Source organism: Pleurodeles waltl, chromosome 5 (assembly GCF_031143425.1).
Source record: "Pleurodeles waltl isolate 20211129_DDA chromosome 5, aPleWal1.hap1.20221129, whole genome shotgun sequence".
Classification (NCBI taxonomy): Eukaryota; Metazoa; Chordata; class Amphibia; order Caudata; family Salamandridae; genus Pleurodeles; species Pleurodeles waltl.
This window is the reverse complement of record NC_090444.1, coordinates 682,581,417-682,602,110: the sequence shown is the minus strand read 5'-3', so window position 1 is coordinate 682,602,110 and position 20,694 is coordinate 682,581,417. Positions and strand designations below refer to the sequence as shown.

Below are 20,694 nucleotides of genomic sequence, written 5' to 3'. Positions count from 1 at the left end.
TCCATTTGCGACCGCGTACGCAGTCGCAAATGGAATTGCATACCACTGCGAGTCGCAAATAGGAAGGGAACACCCCTTCCTATTTGCGAGTCGGAAATGCATTTTGTGAGTCGGTCCCGACTCGCAAAATGCATTTCTGCATAGCAAACTCCGGCTTGCGACTCGCAAATGGCAATTTTTGCCGTTTGCGAGTCGCAAACTAGTTGCTACATCTGGCCCTAGGTTCCTTAGGCCTACAGAGGGGGTCCACAACCATCTATAAAATTAAATAACTTTATAAAAGAATGAACTATATAGAAACAAAGAAGCAAAATTGAACATTTGAAAAACATTTCTATATTTGATTCTGAATTAAATAAAATAAAAAAAGCAGCATTTGTTTGGTGCATAGTTGTTTCTGTATTTGTGTACCGTTTTAAGTTTCAAATAGTAGAAATTGCTTAGGCTGCGGGTCCTGTCCTTCCAATAATGACTCAGGGTGTGGCCCCTGGTCTCCACTCATGACTCATTGGGGGTCAGCAGAAGTCAAAAGGTTAAGAATCGCTGCTCTTGCGCACTGCTGGCTACCAGACTATGAATCTTAAGAAATTAATATCTAAATAGACCAGATGGCTCTGAAAAAAATATAGCATGCAGTTTGGCACCATCATCAATATGCATAAAACCACACTGCCCCTGCAAACTAGGGATGACTGTACCTGATATCTATAGAAGCCCCTTCCAGCAGGAAGTGGTGCTTACAAAACAGGTTCCAGTGGTTCTCCTACCATAACTCTTACACAGGTTGCAGAAACAGGCACTTCCAAGGGAAGTCTCACCTTCGCTAGCCTGTGGTTTGCTATTTGCAGTGTGTGCTCTCAAACATTAGGTGAAATCCACAAAGATATATTTTATATACTAAGAATCTCTGATACTTCCAGCTCTATTAATATTCAGGATTATATCAGTGCCTTTTTAATCTCCACTGAACACAGACCTCTAATTTTCTCCATCATCTTCAGATTTGCCCTCTGGGCCTACCTTCTTCAGCAGTAAGCGCTTTCAATCCTTGACTCTTCTATGATCAGCTCACCCAATATACTACTGAAACTGTACTCTATCGTGTCCATCTTCAGGAGCCAGCCTTCTCCCATTCTCTGCTGAAGAGACTTCCTCATTTCATTACTAACGCTTGACACCCTCCTCCCCTTTACTTTACTAGCGCCCAACTTCAAGGTTTACTGGGGCATATACTAAGCCAGTCTCCTAACTATATTTAATTTCTTATGTTAGACAGACTGCATTTCCCTGTGAGGATAAAGGATCAGTGGATGTGTGAAAGACAACGGCCCTGTCAATGAGAAGTAGAACTGATGATGTAGAATTGGTATCAGCAGTGGTGTAACAAAGCTTGAGGGAGGGAAGTACATGAATGCTCTCCCCCATCCCCCCGACCCAGTCAGGAGTTCTCAGGCCAAGGGCCCGTCACCTGTGCACAGTGTACTGTGATGAGGGGGCCCCCTGGAGCTTCCCTCCCCCCCCCACACCACAGGTGTTGCCGGGGCTATTGTTACACCACTGGGTTTCAGCCAAAATGCCTTGGAATGCTACAGGCACAGTACATAACTAATTACGACCCAATATCCCTAACCCTGGTTTCACTAGGACTGCGGTGGAATGATGTGTCTTATGGATTTATAGAACACAACTGTGAGGGTTATATAACTGATTGTTTCCTTATAAACGCAAAGGAACCTCCAGTCCCAAAACCATCATCATACATAGGAGAAATGTTAAATCCGTCAAGGAAAATTTATTGTGTGGATAAAATATAATGTCAAGAATATCGAGGACAAAAATATTGTGAAGTTAAGTTTCTATGGGAAAGCAAAGTTTTACTATACTTAACTCTTTGATAAGAGTGGACTGTTTTTATGGACTTCTTATTTATTGTACTGCATTTCCAGTACCTTAGTTAGTGCCCCCTCACTGACCTTTTCTACCTTTCAACAAATCGCAAGACTGAGGTCCATTATTTCCTTACCTCACATGAAGGTGTAAGATTAAGGTTCCGGGCTTCAGTGTCACGGTCCAGATATTATGTCAGCTAACACAGTTCATAACTTTGATAAAGCCAGGCACCTATTTCTCATGGTGTTAACATCTGCAGTGTGTCTGTCTATTGATGTTCACTCCCAGGATACGTTAGATATCTCAGCAGTGATAATTAGGTAGGAAGGAGCTCATAGCGGGCCCTTAGCTGAGGTTGTTGGCCTTCTTCCTTTCCTTTTGAATCTAATTCAAACATGTACAGCTCCTTTAGATACTGGAGAATGTCAAAGCAGGATTGTGCTTTTTAAGAACTTTATTTACTATGTACTGTCAATGACACTTTTTGCATATTTGTTGTATTTAATATTTTAGTTTTTTTCTCTTGCTGTAATTGTATGGCCTATTTATTTAGATCAAATAAATTTTATTCTGATTCTGACTATAACTAATTCCACATCTACGTACTATGACGACATTTAATCTTCAAGGCTCGTAGATGTGGAGTTAAGAATAGTAAACCTATACTTACCTATTTGCACTTACCTTCTTGATATTTTGGCCCTCAATATTTTTGGCATGATATTCTGTCCACACAATGCTTTTGTCACAAATATTCTATCAGGTATCCATCGCTTGGGCTCCATTTGAACAAGCAACTTGAGGTCCAACTTTCTTCCTCACAGTTAAATAGATCTGAAGTGTGTGCACAGGATTGGAGCTTCAATGTTTGTTTAGCTACATTCATTATGCGAAAATTAATCATGTAAATACAAATGGGCAGCTCGCATCCCAACATGAACATTAAGCACCCATGATTCCCCACCAAAAGCAACATTTGGCCACTAGACAGAATCCAAGTAGAGCTACATGTGTCTTAGATAAACGAAGGTCCGCACCGCCAAGGTGGTCTATTTTTGGCCAACTGGTTAATTCATACTAGCAACTTCTCTGGCACCAAGGTCAGGCTGTTGCCAAGGAGTCTAGTCTTGTCTGAGTCCTAATTTGACCTCAAATCGCCAATGATTGCTGCATGACTTCAGGTCATTCTGAATGTGATACAACATAGTGCAATAAATAAATTAAGTTAAGCAGGGAACAACTCTTCTCGCCGTTTATCTAAATGCAATTAATCTTTCATATCTGATGCTGTCATCATTTCCCCACCTCAAAAGCACAGACAGGTCAGTATACTCATCGAGCTCCTGTTGAGCATGGTTTCAGTGCATTTATATCTGCATTTTACTAGCTATATCTAACACTAAACGTAGAAGAATTTGACCGACCTCCTTGCCTGTCTTTACTTTGTTGCAGCAAAAACATGGCTGTAGTGCCATTTCCTCTTACGGTGCTGTACCTTTCCATGTCTCCTGGTGAGGATCACTATTTCTGCATCACCTCTGCCCAGGACTTTGCTGCTCCGTTAGACTGACGTACAGGTTCCACCTGCCACAGGTAAGCAGATCAGTAGTTGTATTATCAAAAGTGCCCCAGGGCACAGCGTGCTTGTGCGCTTGCTTTATGCATTTTGATAATACAGAGGGGGCAGCAGATGGTTGTGCGGCCCCTTTCGTAGTACAGATTATGCCAGGAGTAGACAGCGCAGGCGCCATCTCAAGGGGGCACAGTCCCATGCAAATGAGAAAACGCACAGCCTCTGTGCCCGGGTCATAGCATAGACACAGACAGAAAGAAAAAGGCCATTGGGAGGCGATGGTGCACAGTCACCGTGACCGCCGGGGCACTCACTGGAAGGGATGGACATGGGATCCCATGGACCTCTAGGTATCCTTCTGCAGGTGGATGCAGTCCCTTACGGCACCTGCCTACAGGGGTATCTCTACGCTTCCCCCTACCCCATCCCCTTCAAATGCAGGTCCACCTTTCACTAATACGTTGCTGCCAGGGCATGCATGAGTTGGTGGCTGCGTTATGGTCAGCAAATTCACAGTAAACGGGTGCACTGACCCAGTCTACGGCCCACAAACCCAGTTAAATGTGTATCACGGCGCACACTGGTGCAGTGCATTCATATACATGCATACATAACATAGATAACACGACCATGGCATTCAAATTTTCTGCAGTACTGGATCCTTGCTTTGTCATTTTGTGTTTTCCTTTCCGTATATTCATTTCTGTTATTCATAATTTTACATCTTTTTTGTATTACGAACACGCCCTGGAAGGATTTGTAATCTCATTATCTTAGTCCTAAAAAAAAAAAAATTGGATATTTCACACAGCCTCATTTTGAGTTCTAAAGCATTGCACAGTTAACATCAATGGCACTGGAAAGGGGAGGATTTACCCTATTTATTTTTTTAGTATGAACAGTACATAAATGGTTCCAATTTAAAATCACTGTATGTTAACCTAACTCGGTTGGCTTCAGTCCTGGTTCATCCATTTCATTTCTGAAGACTATTTCTTTCATAAAATGATCACTGCCTGAATTCTTCCCCTTGTGACTTTCCGGAGGTTTTCCGACTTGGCTTGATAAACCAACATCTTCCTTCATGACTTCAGACTCTAGCTACCTCCATATTTATCACACATGGTCATGATTTAGTTCTTGTGGGTTCTAATTCAACTACAGCCCACTTCAGTAATGACATATGTAGCATATTTTAGTTATAATATCAATTAAAAAGACTCCTCGTAAATGAAAATGTCCAAAAAAGGAAAACACAGTAACCCATCTGAAGTTGTTTTGCATTGATTCCATTAGTAACAAAACACCCTAACGCAGCCTTGTTTCACTATCAAAACAATTCAGGAAAAGAGCAGAAAACATTCTTACAGGGTGATATCTTGTTTTGAATCAGAAGAACACACTAGGGATACACTGTCTGTAATCAATTGTGCTGACTTTTTCCAAGTAAGAAAATCAATATGAACTGGCTGCAGAATTCAAATTACCAGCTAAAATTAAGTTGTGCCAAACACATGATCAATCCAAAGTAGGCCTTACATAAGATTAACTTGGACTTACAAACATGACACTGAGTGAAAGTCGCCAAGAATAAATGAGTCTCAAAGAATGAGAAAAAGGCACAAGAACACCGACTAAAGGGAATCGGAAGACCCCAATAATGGATATTCTACAATGTACAGTCGACTTTGTGCAGCTTAACAGCTATAATCAGAAAGGAAAGGCAAAGATAAGACACAAATACATGGGATGCTCAATTCCCCTTTAGGCAAGCACTGATACCCTGATTATGTTGTGTGCTTGGGCAACCCAAGTTACAATCAGTTCAAAAATATCAAGCAAACTTTTTACTCAAAACTCAATGGGAAGTGCTGTAACTAAATCAAGGAGATGATAGAGCACTACCTCGGGCTGTATTATACATTGCACCCGACAGTCGCAACAGCGTGTGTGCCCACTTTCTGTGCCCCAGGGGCACTATGATATCACAGCAGGGGCTGCAGAGGGGTCTATGGTCCCTAATGTAATACTCATCAAGCTGGTGGTACATGCGCACCAGCGCTATCTTGAGAGGACGTTAACTAATTTGCATGGGGGTCTGGCACCATGCAATGAGGAAATCACTTTACATTTATGCCCACACTGTTTTACAGACACAGGCACATAAGCAAACATGTCTTTAGGAGGCACTGACAGTGCCCCACAAAAAGGTGTTGCACTGTCAGTGTGACCCCTGACAGCTGCTCCCAGGGATCCAGCAACCCTCTTAGAAAATACCCCTGTGGGCATGTGCAGTCATTCAATGCACCTGCCTTCAGTGGTATCTCTGTCCCTTTATTTTAGTGCAAGCGACTGCCGCCTGTACTGTGAAAACACTAAGCGGCTATTAAGCAGTCGCACCATTATGCACTTAAAGCACTGCTGTGCATTGATTGTAATAGGTTGCACTGTCCCTGCTGGTGACCGGTGCACTAGTTCAAAGATGCACCCATTACACAATACAGGCCCTGAACACTGATGGTACAGATGTCGCTCGTTGCTCCAATGAGGTGGTCAAGTTGTTTTTCTACTAGAATTTAAGAAGTTTTAAACTGACCCACAGTTCCATTCAGGAAAGGCTCAAAGGAGGAGGGCCACGCCCTTCAGAAAGCAACAAACGCCTGTGAAACAAACAAGCTGATCTTGCCAGATTCCAGGCATCTACATTTAAATGTAAGTTGTAATAGTATTAAGTACCAAGCAGATAGTGCTCACTCAAAGATGTCTAGGGCTTGAATTACACTAATCACTGTCTATTTGTTGTGTCCCTATGTGATGTGCTGGTTGATCTGACAAAATCTGCCACTGACTGAATATGGTAAAAGACTCTGCCACGGCTATTCATTAAGACCTTTGTGCAGCATGCATTTTTTGTAATAACTTGTTATGAACCCAATCAAGAATCTGTATGCTCAATCCCACTTCTGCTCTCATTAAAAAGGACTTTATTCAAGCTTTTAACATTGAGAGCTCCAAGGCAGTACAGAGCTCTGTGGCTTCCATGGTGGCTAAGAGTGCTGGCATTAAACATAGTAAGGGGGTGCACCACTTAATCCATCCAGTAAAATACAATGAATATATACAGAGTCCAATACAGTGGAAAAAGTGATAATGCGAAATATCTGCTGATTTCTTCCAGAAGACTTTAATTGACACCAGTTCATAAAAGAAAGCAGCCTGGAACGGGTACGAACCCCCTGTTTTTCTAAACCTTTTTCTCCATTTTTTCCCACCCCTTCTGGTCTTATTTCTCTTCGATTCGTTTTGATTCCAAGACGTAGTCGCTCCATTTCGACGAAAAAATTTGAGGAGCTGTGGGATGTTTGCTTGGAAGGACCGCTTTCTTTTGAAGTGCTGCTGTCTATAGAAGACATAGAACTACCACTAGAAAGATCAGTGTCACATGTAGGTGTATCCCTATTGGTCACCAGTCCAGGGACCTTGACATTGTCATATTTGCGTGAGAAAGTGTAAATTCTACCCAGTTTGTAGTCAAGGTCATCACGTTTTACTTTCCGTAATTTTTTATCACGAAGATAGATTTGGTAGTCTTCTACTATTTTATTGAGAATCTCATAGTTCTTTTTGATTAGATCTTTTTGGGAAATTTCATTAATCTCTTTTTCCAGTGTTTCGATGTCGCCCTGCAATTTAGCAACCTTTTTTTCGGTATGTTTAATTAAAATGCGCATCATGTTAAATGATGCATTCTGCAAATTGTCCTCCCAGTCCTTAAGTGCTTCCTCATCTAGGTCTTCATAAGTTGGAAATATCAGGATTCTAAGACCTCTAGGTATCCTATTATTATCTAGGTACTTTTGTAAAGTGGTCCCATCCCACCATCTCGCTAATTCTTGTTTTTTTAATTTCTCTAATCTTTGGAATTTTGTTTTTAGACTATCGGTCTGTCGTGTTGATATACTAGTGGAGATTGAACCAGATGGGTATAAGAAAAGATCCCTTGCCAGTTCTTCCCGATTATCCTTGAAACGTGACATGTTGAATAAAGGAAGGGCGTGCGTTAGGGCCTTAAAAATGTGGCACAAAGAGAAATGCAGCAAACCCAAGAGAAGAAACGCACCAAGCCCTATTAGTGTCCGTAAATCACAATGTATATAATAATAAGAACTTGTTACAGGTACTGTAGTGGGCAACTCCACCGAGGCTCCTGCTGCACAAAAGAGCCTAAGAGGTAACAGAGAACCCCATGAAATTAAACATAGTAAGGGGGTGCACCACTTAATCCATCCAGTAAAATACAATGAATATATACAGAGTCCAATACAGTGGAAAAAGTGATAATGCGAAATATCTGCTGATTTCTTCCAGAAGACTTTAATTGACACCAGTTCATAAAAGAAAGCAGCCTGGAACGGGTACGAACCCCCTGTTTTTCTAAACCTTTTTCTCCATTTCCCCCCCCCCCCCCTTCTGGTCTTATTTCTCTTAGATTCGTTTTGATTCCAAGAAGTAGTCGCTCCATTTCGACTAAAAAATTTGAGGAGCTGTGGGACGTTTGCTTGGAAGGACCACTTTCTTTTGAAGTGCTGCTGTCTATAGAAGACATAGAACTACCACTAGAAAGATCAGTGTCACATGTAGGTGTATCCCTATTGGTCACCAGTCCAGGGACCTTGACATTGTCATATTTGCGTGAGAAAGTGTAAATTCTACCCAGTTTGTAGTCAAAGTCATCACGTTTTACTTTCCGTAATTTTTTATCACGAAGATAGATTTGGTAGTCTTCTACTATTTTATTGAGAATCTCATAGTTCTTTTTGATTAGATCTTTTTGGGAAATTTCATCAATCTCTTTTTCCAGTGTTTCGATGTCGCCCTGCAATTTAGCAACCTTTTTTTCGGTATGTTTAATTAAAATGCGCATCATGTTAAATGATGCATTCTGCAAATTGTCCTCCCAGTCCTTAAGTGCTTCCTCATCTAGGTCTTCATAAGTTGGAAATATCAGGATTCTAAGACCTCTAGGTATCCTATTATTATCTAGGTACTTTTGTAAAGTGGTCCCATCCCACCATCTCGCTAATTCTTGTTTTTTTAATTTCTCTAATCTTTGGAATTTTGTTTTTAGACTATCGGTCTGTCGTGTTGATATACTAGTGGAGATTGAACCAGATGGGTATAAGAAAAGATCCCTTGCCAGTTCTTCCCGATTATCCTTGAAACGTGACATGTTGAATAAAGGAAGGGCGTGCGTTAGGGCCTTAAAAATGTGGCACAAAGAGAAATGCAGCAAACCCAAGAGAAGAAACGCACCAAGCCCTATTAGTGTCCGTAAATCACAATGTATATAATAATAAGAACTTGTAACAGGTACTGTAGTGGACTGGTGACCAATAGGGATACACCTACATGTGACACTGATCTTTCTAGTGGTAGTTCTATGTCTTCTATAGACAGCAGCACATCAAAAGAAAGTGGTCCTTCCAAGCAAACGTCCCACAGCTCCTCAAATTTTTTAGTCGAAATGGAGCGACTACGTCTTGGAATCAAAACGAATCAAAGAGAAATAAGACCAGAAGGGGTGGGAAAAAATGGAGAAAAAGGTTTAGAAAAACAGGGGGTTCGTACCCGTTCCAGGCTGCTTTCTTTTATGAACTGGTGTCAATTAAAGTCTTCTGGAGGAAATCAGCAGATATTTCGCATTATCACTTTTTCCACTGTATTGGACTCTGTATATATTCATTGTATTTTACTGGATGGATTAAGTGGTGCACCCCCTTACTATGTTTAATTTCATGGGGTTCTCTGTTACCTCTTAGGCTAAGAGTGCTGGCATTTGAAGTAGATATCACTGGCCTTTGCGCCAGAGCATTACCACTCAGCAGAACTGCAGCGTTTCAATGGCGAAAACGTGAAAGACGAGCCATCGGTCCAGTTAGAGATTATTTAGATCGACAAGGAGTACATAATTGATAAAATGGTTGCAAAGACTGTAAACAATGAACAACAACCATTAGCAAAGCCAACAGTTCTGGCTTTAAAGGACTGTTGCAATGTTAAGAATTACACATGCATAGCATGTGTATTTGTGTGGAAGCAAAGAACTGTAGAATAAAAATGGTGTAGGTTAAACAGGTAATGGCAAGTCAGACTTAAAAATCCATGTAGGTTAATGACCGAACTCCTCCCTTCTGTGCTGCTGCCTGAGAAAGACAAACACTATAAATGATTTACTTATATAAAAGACACTTATTACGTGTGTGCCCCTGAAAGTTCAAGCTCAGCCAACGTGGTAAATAAACAAAATGATCACAGCTGGTGGAGAACAAGCATTTTCTGTTGACACACACTTCTGACCAATCAAAGTATGCACTGCTGGCTTTCAACATGTGAACAGAGCAAAAGCCCCTCTTTAGTGATTTTCACATAATTGTCCAGCAACAGCTGCGCAGTCAAGCCAGACCATAAAAAAGTAACTAAACTGGATGCACAGAGATCTTGCTCCATTTCAAGGTTGTGTGAATGTCAACTGAGCATTCTATATACGGGAGTCAATCATTTTGAGGAACCTGTTCCATAACTTACTCCTAACCTGATCGCTTTCTCCCAATCTCTGTTCACAACCTATGCTTCCCAGTTGCAAACTGTAGATCGCAGGTTATTCCAGACTCTATGGCTGAAGATCTGGATTGTACTTCACAAGGAATTCGGGAGTGAGAGCAAGCATTTCAAGGTCAGGTGTAAATAAAGATCTGTTTTTTGTGGCTTAAAGTAAACATCTCTATGCAACCCCTATTCAAAGGGCTTTGTGGTATAATTAAGACCCTGAACAATAGGAGCAGATATGGTTTCATATCAATATAAGGTCCTCATAAAAAATGTGCATTGCTTCAGAAGCTCTGTAGTTCGCAGTAAATATCTGCTAGTTGTAGTCAAGTATTTTTTCGGCACTAAATGTTCAAATGTGTTTATTTTTCCTTTAGTGTTAAAAGTTATTCTATGAATTCTGTTAATTTTATTCCTAGATAGGAAGTGGCTTCAAAAGTAGTCTTCCACCAGAGCAATTCACTTGCATGGAAAATTAATTTGTTTTTGCGTGTTTATGGCAGAAGCAAGACTCGTTTCATGACCGACCAACTATTTTGATCGGGTCCTTGAGATCAAGGACTAGAGGGAGCCCGCACAGCTGGTTAAAGACTTATGGTTTGAGATTGGGGCATATCACCTGCTGGTCCTTTCAAGTTGAAAGTGGAAAAAATCTGTCTAGGAGACTAAAGGGCGCTGAAGACGGGTAGAAAAGGGAGATTGATAATTTATATTGTGGAGGGGCTCAAGATATATACCTAATTCTTCCAATTTTTACTCTCCTACCCCCAAAGGTCACCTGTCAGTCTTAAGGATGCAAACAAAAACAAGAGCCACATGGAGGGTTCATGCAAAACTTATAATTCGGATTGAATAAATCTTCCTTAACCATTTCTCCACAAGCATTTCTATGAAACCTCAGAGAACTCCTGCTCTAATCTGATTAACTGAGAATCTAGATTGGTAATGGAGACTCAGTGAAAAACAGTTCCCTCCTCAATTAAGTTAAAGGGACTCTAATGGTGTAGCCTGGGACAATGGGAATGGCCACGTCATGAATTGCACTGACATCATTCAACAGATTAGTATATTCTACTCATATTAGCAGAGCCTGAAGGTGTCTAGAAATTATTTTAAAATCCCCAGTGGAAGAAGATACAGCTTCATATTTTGTTCATACCTCTCAGAATTAAGACAGTCTGTAACTCGTACTCCCAGGGCATAAGCTACCAAAAAAAGGGCATGAATGTTGTGTGCATCATCTGTTATGCTGTGCCCAACTTTGGAGGTCACATCTGGAGCACGGTTTCGGTTTCTGAGGACCCTCCTGGGGTATAAGTGCCACTTCTGTGAACACACTGAGAATTCTGTCCAGGTCTCCACGCTCGACCAATTCATAAAGATTTTTCTACAAACCATCCCGAATCACCTTTTCTTGCCACTCTCTTGGTGCACTTCCTCCTATTCCCACCCTGCATGTCTAATTACAGTTTACTTCACACAAAAAAAACAACAATAACCTACAGCCTCCCAATCATACCCCCTTCAGAGACTCCTCGTTTTCCACCTGCTCTTAAAGCAAAATCCAATGTATCTCTGTGTTCCCCTATCTGGCAAATCATGTAAATGTCATAATGTAATTCTCAGAGGCCTCACCAGGTTGCATGTCCACGGACGGGAGAACTACATCGGGGTGTTTGAGACATGTATATATTTCAGCCACCTCTGCATCTCAAATCTAGGAGGGCACAAAACCAAAACTCAAAGCCACAGTAGTTTTCAGTCGCCATGGCATTAACATCTTGGTGGACCTGACTAGTTTGTTCCTGCTCGGTGAATCAAACATGGGTATTTAACACCTGTTTAACTCAGTCACTTTAGTACCCCAGCATAAAAACCACATCCTGCTCTGTTTTACTTTCATGGTTAAGATAAATAATTTTAAAAGAAGAAAAATGGAGGAAACACATTAGTGTGCAACAAAAAGAACACACAATATTTTTTTGCCACAATCCATCTTCCAAAATTAGGGAGGAAAATATACCCTTTTAAAATCATATCTGGATCCATGTGCTTGAGAATCTAACATCTCTTTGGGCCAACGGGTATCTTTATGTCAATGAACATGACTGAGGTATTCGAGGTGTGAAAAATCCTACCACCTTGCATCTTGCTTCTGGTTTGATCCGACTAGACCATCATTATCTTTGATGAGGCTCAGAGAGCACTGATGTGTTATAATCTAGTTAACTCGCTGTGCAATGACCAATAGGTGCATCTTAACAACCATACCGGTCTATGGGCCTCATTAAGAGTATGGAAGAGCAGTATCCTCATGGATGATACCACTCTGTCGTACTACGATTTGTTTATCTGGGTCCGAAACTACTGGGTCCATATGCACCCAGTAACAGCGCAGCTGGAGAGGGACAAGGTCTGCAAGGCCTGCCCTGTCCACCCCCTCCAGAACCACAGGAGCTGCAGATAATGATTCATCCAGCAAGGCCACAAACTCCCCTTGCCGACCAGCCTGAACTTCACACCCCATTCCTGACATTTCAACCTGCTGGGAGTAGGTGCTATATCCTATCTGATTTGTTCCCAGAATCGGGGGTAAAAAACAGCGCAAAAGAACCTAGTAATTCTGGGTCAACATCCTCAATCCAAAAGTTCATAATAGCAGGGTTTGTACTTCGGTATACTGCCTGGAATCACAGATTTCAGACCGTTGGTATCCCCACACTAAAACATGGCCAACTCCGTGTGAGGGACTCAGAATTTAATTTAGCACGAGGTTCCTTTTCCCAAATGAAGTCACCTTCGATTAAAACATTGGCAGAATCTTCCAAGAGTAGCCATCACCACTTAAAACACCATGTGGCCAGAACTACAACGCAAATCCTATAGCTGTAGGGGCTGGAACACTCTTGGGAGCAATAACAGAGATCACCAGTCGGCTATTTCCTCACATGAAAGGTTAACTGTTTTAATCAATGCTCGGTTAACTAAATTATAGCTATCCCATCTAAGTAATGTATTGCTTCCACTGTTCCCAGAGGATGGGCTTACAAGCAACAGAATGCATTAGATGGAACATCTTGCATTCATTCACCACAGGATAGTTATCTCAGTCAGCAGACTAGCACATGGTACCTACCACCAGTAGCCACTGTGACTTCAACATCACAAACACAAAAGAACACATAAGATGGAGGAGCACAGAAACATAAACACAGATTAAATACGCCCAATAGCCAGCAAGACAATACAAAGAAAAACTGAAAACTAATGGTAATGCTCTGCAGCCATACCTCTAAAAACACTAACAAAAATTAAATCACATAATACTACCTATCAAACACTACCACGTTTGGCCCTCCATCACAAACTGAACACAGCAAAGTCTTCGAGATAGACCAGAATACTATGCAGGAAACAGCACATAAAACAACAACTGAGACTCTGGTCTGTCAGAAAACACTAGAATCACACACCCATCTAGTGATCCATTAAAGCTAACATCCAACATACATCCATACAACCACACATGCGGACTCCACCCACTTGCATATGTTTCAACTTACATCTGCACAGCTATTAACCCTCAACAATTTATTTATGTATCCAACCAAATCCATCCATCCAACTGCGAGTGTGTGCCTGCATGTGTTGTAGGTGACTAAGAGTCTGTATGCGTGTCCCCCATTCGTGCATTTAGTGGTTGTGAGTGCAATTGTACCTTGGTGAAATTATGCCTTGGTATGTTTATACCATGTACACCATGGTTCTGCTACATACACTATAAAAAGGAACTGTAACCTGGGTAGTACAGAACTGAAATAACACTCCTACCTCAAATACGTAAAAGACAACAAAACAAAAAAACAAGTATTGGCAAAGTCAACAGGTTTGAGTTCACTATGCTAACACATAGAGCACTAGCCCACTAAGCCAGAAAGGCAGCAGGGAGCCAGCAGGAGTGAAGAAAGGGCTATAATTGAAGAGTAGTCCCTCATGCAGTTCATTTCAAGAGTGGAGAAGGGAAGACACACACAAATAATCAGTAACATTAGGTGAGAGATGAATACTGAGTTGGGCTTAGCCAAGACACGAGTGACAAAGTCTCAAGCTAATGACTGGTCAAAGAAAGCCAACATTGACAGGGACGAACCCCAAAGCCCACACTATGAATAGTGTTAGCAGTAGGTCACTCTGAGAACTCAGTAGTCAAAACACAGACATGAAAATGGTTTAAAAAAATACATAATCAATTGTCTGTAATGACTTGAATAAAAAAAACGAATAAAAGCGTCTACTGAGACGAGAAAGCAAAGGTGCAAGCCTGAGCTAAATAGTAAATAGGGTTGCATGGTAGAGCGTGGATCGGGGGTGGGGCTGGCCCCTGAGTACGGGTGCAGCAGGGGGCCAGGTGAGGGGGCTCCGGTGCATTCCAATATGTTATTCTACATTTTATACTTCAACAGCTGTGCTATTTGATGGATAAAGATAACTGACATAAAATAATTTGCGGCAGGGATGCGGTATTGCTTCCATAGGTTGATTTCCACAAAAAGTAATATTGAACTGTGCAACAAAAGAGAGGGCAGATGGATAACTTATGGTGGTGGCACAAAGGTTTCACCAACCTTCAGCAGTGACGACACTCCCCACACAGAATGACAGATAGATAGCTATCAATAACAGGGCAGTTTTGTCGGCGGACTATCTAAATTCAAAGGTAGGCCACTGTATTGGTTGTTGCTTGGCAGTCAGTAGACAAAGCTAACTAAACGTAAATGTGGCTAGCAGGCTATGTGTGAATACACCCGATTATAAAGCTGACTGGGCAGCTAGAGTAGAGATTACACTTAACACACACATGGTGGGGTGCAACAGCTGGAAAAAAAAGCAGCATCAGTGCTGGCCGATGTGATTAATGTTTCTTCCACAGCCAGGGATCTATATGCGGTTACGGGTAAATCTTTATGGAACATGTTTAGCAATGCAGGCTCGATTCCACCATAAACCCTACACAGCTTTACCTCCAATCTCTATTCTCTCAAAATGTTCTTGCGTCGTGGAAAAGCCTGAATACGAGTATTGGCGGCATTAAATTTCCACATTGAGGGTGTTATTATGAAATTGATCAGAGAGAGAGAGTGGCTTTTCTGTTTTGCCTAAAAACAGATGGGAATAATAAAACGGTTCTTATTGTCTCTTGGTTCACACATTTGTCACTTATCGTGCATTCGTGTAATGAACTTCAGCAGTCTATTCAATGTAAATACAGTCCTAAATATCTTGTTATCAGCAGAAGATTGATAGTTCAGAGGGTTTAAAATGTAGAATGAACCAAACGGCTAACACATGCCTTGAGGGAGAGGCTGCACCCCTCCTCCAGATGAAGGGCTAGAAAGGATACAGGGGCTGCCACGGGTTTACTCTCGCTGGGAGGGATGGTTAGTGAAGGAGGTCACCCCTCAGTGACACCCCCTTGGATGTTCACGGATGGTGGGACCCTGTATGGGGGGCTCGGCGGATAAGGGTGTGGAAATGGGTACTGCAATGTGATAACCCCAGTTGGACATGCTTTCTTGAAAAATGGAACTCCAGTCATTATGGACTTCATTCGGGCACTGTCTACTTGCTGTAGGCGGCAGGGTTTGCCTCTATATGTTGCATTTACTAAACAATAAATAAAGATATTAATAAATAAATACCTTGAGGAGCAGCTGTGATTCTCCTCAGTGATCTGCCTTTCTCAAAGCTACTGGTACTGTATCAATACAGTTCCAATCTCATAAATTATTTCAGAAGAACACTGAGGTAAGTCTAATTCTGTCCGTATTTTAATTCACATTGTAACCCTCGCTTGGTTTGAACGGTGACTTGCATGAAACAGCTTAGTACAAATGTGCAGTTCCAATTGTCTGCAAACCTTTAATCTATGATTTTCATGGTGCAGGTTCCACCTGTATTTACTTATCTGCAGCCACATGATCTTATAAGAATGAGCAAAAAAATCAAGGATTTAAAAAAGAAATTTGTGTAAGAGGTGGAGTATAGAAAATACTGCTTACCATGTAAAAAATGTAAATTGCAACTCACTGTGGAGTTGTATTCCTTACAAGGGTACTCAGGTTTTGGCCTTGCACATCTATTTGTACACTGAACTCCTTGGTAACTTGAAATGTACCCCAACTTGGTTAACGTGCATTTTTTCAGGTTAGCCTCGGGTGTAAATTAAAGCACCCTTTTCCAGCCGTATTAGTTACACACATTCATGGTTGGGTCGAGGTAGACCCCCAGACCATCTAACCTTCAAAGCAGTCTATACTGAAGCCCGCTAAGGAGATGCTGAAGTGCCCAAATGGGCAATCTCTAACCATATGCAGTGACGTTTGAAGGGCACACTTGTGAGACAGCGAGAGAGACATTTGGAATAATACTACCTTTAAATTATCAAGTTTTCTCAGTTAACATAAAATTCTGCAAACCCATGCTGGAGGCGGCAAGGACCTAATTCGTGCTAATGTCATTCAACTCCCAGTAGTGTGCCACAATGTGGAAACACTGGCAGTATAATACTGACTGAAATATCATGGACATAAGCAGGCTATAGTGATGACTGCCTGGGAAAAGGCAACCACGATAACAATGTTGACATTACACTGTTGCGTGTCAGTCCAGAGACAAAGGTGTAATAATGTACTGGCTGGTCATTCGGTTAGGTATGAGCTTGTATGAACATACCATAGACTCTCGGTGCGCGCTTTGGTGTCGCACTTTGGAGACCTAGGTGAAAATTATTAATTAAAAAAATAGCTCTCTTTCGACCTCGGTTTTGAGCTGCATGAAAGGTTCCGCCAAGTAACGGATTGACTCCAGACATTCCTGCTTTCTTAACACGGTTTGCATTTATGCGACCGTCCGACTTTACCGGCACATCTCATGGAAACAAAACTGTTTTCTATTTAAGTACGCGACACATCAAATGCGCTGGACAGGTGAACTCCAATATTGTACCCTGTGCACTACAAGAACGCAAAGATTTGGTAACGGCGGAAATCGGGTGACTCAAAACGGAGTATCAATATCTGTCTACGATGCAAGGAACGGGGCCCAAGATGCCTCTGAACGAGCAGTACCACAACCTAGTTTCAAATACAATATACCATCAAATACCTCAGAGAATCCTAAACGGCAAATATAAATAAAACAGAAACAGTACTGGCCATGTGTTTTTATCAATCAATAATTAATTCATCTTCCGAAAGTAACTCCAACAGCCCACGGCAAATGGACCCAAAACAAACATGATACCATATAATTTTCCCTTATTCCAGGATCAACCTGGGCAATATAACGCCCTGTCTGGTGTTATTTTACAATAGTATTCAGCTAGCATGTGTTTCCTCAATAAAACCTAGAGCAGGTGGAGAGACGCAATTCCTCCAAAGGGAGGCCACAGAAACATGATCACGTTTGCACAGGGTTTCCAGCAAGAACCGCCTTCACGAGGAAAAAAAGGTGCCCCCTTCCACAGACAAGAGGTGGCATCCCTTCCTGAGAAGGGTCAGCTGGAACCCAGGAGGTGCCTGTGATGACACGAGTGCAGTCCATCCACCAAAGCGTTCCTATAAAGCATCCAACCTGGCAACCGGATCCACAAGAACAAAGGGGAACCGAGCTACCCCAACCACCTTGTTGCACAGCCAATGCCTTCCCGGGGTTGGACTGCTCATGTGCTGTATCCATGCACCTCTGATCAGCGCACCAGCAGCCAGTGCAGCTCCCCGTGCATGCAAAACACTACTCCCCGTTGCAACAGGACACAAACCCAGGCAGACATGTAGGTCACAGGGAGTGATGGGGTACACACAGGTACACGTTTTTATATATTTGTTCAGCAGAGATTTCCAGCACAGCACCTTAAGCCCATAAATGCCCGGCAGGATTCCTGCCAAACCTGGCTGGGTAAACAGCGCCTAGACAACCTTACCTGCGCCCGTACCGCCCTTGCAGCATTCAGAGAGCGGGATGCTGGCGGTGTACTCTGCTTCCCGTGTCCCCGAAGCCCTGCACCTCACCTAGTCCTGCGCCTCTGCCGCCAGTGCAGGGCCTGGCTCCCGGGACACGTGATCCGGTCACATGACCGCTCCGGCGCTTCCCTCTTCCTCTCTCCCCTCCGCGCCTCTCCCTCCTTCACCCTCTCTCTTGTGCTGCTGTAACCGGAGCCCGCTACAACAAAGGTGCCTGCTCAGATGTCTGTCTGAAGCTTTGCCTGACAGCGGTTAACCCTTCACAGCGGATGATATGGTGTCTGTGTTTTTTACATGAACGGTACCGACGTCTGAGACAACAAAGGAGATTTATTCGCAAAATCAGGGAAGATATGTTTTTAGATTTCCCCTAACAACATGCATCGGAGGATTTTTTTTTTAATTTTCAAGTTTTACATACGATAAAGAATAAAAAGGTAGTTTTTTTTTTTGGGGGGTAGGGCGTCTTTTTATGAGTAGTGATACAAAATGCGCAATTTCCGATTGTTGTTATAAATAACACTTTGATTTGCAGGGTTATCCAAACGCTTGTGCTGGTGACGGAAGAGGAAGAGGGCTGGAGGGACCACAACGGAATTTCAGCTATTTTTTGATTTTTAAATTTATTATAATTTGTGTAGCGTATGGGGCAAGTAGTAGACCCAAACTTTGGAGGGGGGGCATCATCAGAACTAGCGTGAAAAGAACATGTTGATGCATTCTTGTGGCACACTCCAGAATATGGGTCATTTTTCAATGCAATACATGGTCGATAGTGCACTCAAAGCACAATTAACCACTTTCTATTGGTGTGGCCTAAAACACACTTCACCATAGGGGTAAGGGTTCTCTTCAGTGAGTTTTACCAGAATATTTGGTAAATGCTGAACTTTAAAATATATTGGCAACACAAAAGGATGATGGATCCTCATGGGAACAGTCCAGCCCAAACTGCCAGGCCAGGTCCTCACTGACCCCGAAACAAGCATCCTGGGGCCAGTTTCAGGGTATCACCCCTCATCAGCCAGGCTAGCTTGAATCAAGTGGCACAGTGAGCACGGAACAGCCGTCTAGGCGTATCTTTTCCACCTAGGGCAACTTTAGCAACACAAAAGGATAATGGACGGAGTGCTGAGACTTTTGAAACACTCACCCCAGTCATAGATATGGGTTTAATCCATCGTTCTTTTGCTCACCATGCCACCCCAGTTTGGACCCAGCCATATACAAATCAGGCTTGACCCTGTTCCTCATGGGAACAGTCCAGCCCGAACTGCCAGGACGGGTCCTCTCTGGACCGGAAACAGGCATCCTGGGACCGGTTTCAGGGTATCACCCCATATCAGCCAGGCTAGCTTGAATCATGCAGTGGCACAGTGCGCGCAGGACCCCCGTCTGGGCATACCCTCCCCACTTAGGGCAACTTTAGCAACACAAAAGGATGATGGACAGAGTGCTGAGTCTTTTAAAACACTCACCCCCAGTCACAGATTTGGGTTTAGTCCATTGTTCTTTTGCTCACTATGCCACCCCAGTTTGGACCCAGCCATATGCAACTCAGTCTTGACCCTGTTCCTCATGTGAACAGTCCAGCCCGAACTGCCAGGCCAGGTCCTCCCTGGACCGGGAACAAGCATCCTGCGACCGGTTTCAGGGTGTCAGCCAGGCTAGCTTGAATTCAGTGGCACAGTAAGCACAGGACCCACATCTGGGCATACCCTTCCCACTTAGGGCAACTAGTAACACAAAAGGATGATGGATGAAGTGCTGAATCTTTTCAAACACTTTTCAGTCACAGATCTGAGTTTAATCCATCGTTCTTGTAAAATTTATTAGACAGTAGAACTAGTCTAATAAATTTTACAAGAATGATGGATTAATTTTACTAGAACTAGTAGGTTTGGAATTTCGGGTTTTAGTATCAAGAAAAATCACAGGCAGGTGGTGCATTCCCAATTAATCAGTTCCTGGAAAATAAGTACTAATTAGTGCAGCATAAGTACGTATCCTTAGTTATTGTTCTAGCCATGCAACATTTTGCAGAACCCAATACCTTTACATTGGTTGCAGGACAGGATGCTGGCACAGGAGACAACCCTATTGTTGTCGGGGAATAGAATGACTGTGTCCAGATTTTATAATGCTTAGAATGTTGAAGCTATTACGTCACTGTAATCCTCAGTTCCAGCTTCCATCAAATATTCATGTTTTTTATATGCTTGAGCACTCCCATAGCCTGAAATTAAACTCAAGTTTGGAAAGATGTTCTATTGTACTGTAGTCCTGTGTGGGGTGCTAGTTTGCTTGTCTACATGGTAGCACACTACACTCATTGTGTGGGGGTGTGGTTGGAAGTGTTGTCTTTGTTTTGATCCTACGTGGGCAGGCCTTTAAAAATCTATTCGCCCACGCACTATGGTGGGTCATATTTTCTGGGTCAAGCTATTTTTAGGACCTACTCATTCCTTCTGGTGAGTTGAGAACGAACAGGTGGTCTGTTCAGTCAGAAAGTGAAGGAGCAATAAAGATGCTTTTGAATCTTGTTTGACAGAGGTCAAAAGTACATTTGTCTTCTTACAATGAATTTTCCTTCTGACTGAAGAA

General features: G+C 42.4%; 1 protein-coding gene across 1 annotated transcript in view; it reads right to left on the bottom strand.

The window, feature by feature from the left end:
• TULP4 (TUB like protein 4) overlaps window positions 1-18,226 on the bottom strand; it is a 682,961-nt gene extending 664,735 nt beyond the window's left edge. The window contains exon 1 of the mRNA XM_069234583.1: window positions 18,051-18,226. The gene's annotated coding sequence lies outside the window, so the exon portion shown is untranslated. The remainder of the gene's footprint in view (window positions 1-18,050) is intronic.
• Between the last annotated feature and the right edge of the window lie 2,468 nt (window positions 18,227-20,694).